Source organism: Microtus ochrogaster, chromosome 1 (genome assembly GCF_000317375.1).
Source record: "Microtus ochrogaster isolate Prairie Vole_2 chromosome 1, MicOch1.0, whole genome shotgun sequence".
In the NCBI taxonomy this organism is placed as follows: Eukaryota; Metazoa; Chordata; class Mammalia; order Rodentia; family Cricetidae; genus Microtus; species Microtus ochrogaster.
Window position 1 is genome coordinate 61,388,676 of NC_022009.1, and position 1,720 is coordinate 61,390,395.

The window sequence follows — 1,720 nt, forward strand, 5'->3', positions numbered from 1 at the left end:
GTTTCTCCTTGATAACCTGTTTTAGCAGGATTTATAGAAACATGTGGTAAAAATATTCATATGTTTCATTATATAGTCACCGTCAGATTGAGAGTTACTGTTTTGTTTAAAGGTTTATTTATGTTTCTGTGTGTGCGTGTCTGCATTCATGCCGTGTGCCTGAAGAGGCCAGAAGTGGCCTTCCCTGGACTGGAGTTACAGGTGGTGGTGAGCAACCTGATGTGGGTGCTGGGGTCCAGCCCAGTTCCTCAGGATCTTTGAGTGTTCTTAACTGCTGAGCCAGTGCTTCACTTTGTGCATTTAAAAAGTCATTCTTGTCTCCCACCCTAAGTGGGGAGGGCATTGTAGCCTAATGGTAGAGTTTACCTAGTATGGGGTTGAAAACCTGCTGGGGGAGAAAGTCACACTTGTCTGTAAGCATTACTTTGTATTTTCTGTTTAGTTCACACACATACACAGACACACACACACAGGGGGTGGCTTGTTTTTGTTGTTTTGTTTTTTTCGAGATAGGGTTTCTATGTGTAACAACCCTGGCTGTCCTGGAACTAGCTTTGTGGACCAGGCTGGTCTCGAACTTACAGAGATCCACCTGCCTTTGCTTCCTGAGTGCTGGGTTTTTTTTTTTTAATATTTATTTATTATGTATACAATATTCTGTCTGTGTGTATGTCTGCAGGCCAGAAGAGGGCACCAGACCTCATTACAGATGGTTGTGAGGCACCATGTGGTTGCCGGGAATTGAACTCAGGACCTTTGGAAGAGCAGGCAATGCTCTTAACCGATGAGCCATCTCTCCAGCCCTGGACCAAGTACTCTTCACTGCTGAGCCAACTCTCCAGCCCTAAAGGAGAACTGTTTTACTGTTTTTTTAAAGATTATTTATTATATACACAACTTTCTGCCTGCATGTGTGCCTGCACACCAGAAGAGGGCGCCAGATCTCAGTACAGATGGCTGTGAGCCACATGTGGGTGCCAGGAACTGAACCCAGGTCCTCTGCAGGAAGAGCAAGTGTCTTTAACCATCCAGCCCTTTTTTTTTCCAGTCCTGACACTCAAATTCTTACAGTCTCGGGGGCTGGAGAGATGGCTCAGAGGTTAAGAGCATTGCCTGCTCTTCCAAAGGTCCTGAGTTCAATTCCCGGCAACCACATGGTGGATCACAACCATCTGGAATGAGGTCTGGTGCCCTCTTCTGGCCTGCAGACATACACACAGACAGAATATTGTATACATAATAAATAAATAAATATAAAAAAAAATCCTTGATTACATTTAAAAAAAAATTCTTACAGTCTCGTTATCTACTTAGCTTCTGTTCCTCCGTAAAATGTCTATATGGTCTCAGGTGGGGATTAGTGGAGAGGATACGTGGGAAAAGTGTTTCAAGTGAAGTCATATGATAAGTTTGAATTATATTTTGGCACATTATTTATTGAAACAGTGATTAATTTGGGAATCTTTCTTGTTCTTAGACAGGTTCTCATGCACCCTGGGTTGGGCTGAAATTTGTTAGCTAGCCAAGGTTTCAGTTCTGCCTGGTCCTCTGCAGCGCTGGGACTGCAAGTCCGTGCCACCATAGACCCAGCTTTCGTTTGGTTTTTGAAGCGGTGTCACCACTGCAGTGCAGGCTGGCCCTCCACTTATGCACCACTGCAGTGCAGGCTGGCCCTCCACTTACGCACCACTGCAGTGCAGGCTGGCCCTCCACTTACGCA

At 45.1% G+C, this 1,720-nt stretch overlaps 1 protein-coding gene across 1 annotated transcript in view; it reads left to right on the top strand.

Annotated features, from left to right (window-relative positions):
• Hectd1 (HECT domain E3 ubiquitin protein ligase 1) overlaps positions 1–1,720 on the top strand; it is a 90,184-nt gene that overhangs the window by 4,163 nt on the left and 84,301 nt on the right. The gene's annotated exons all lie outside the window — the stretch shown is intronic.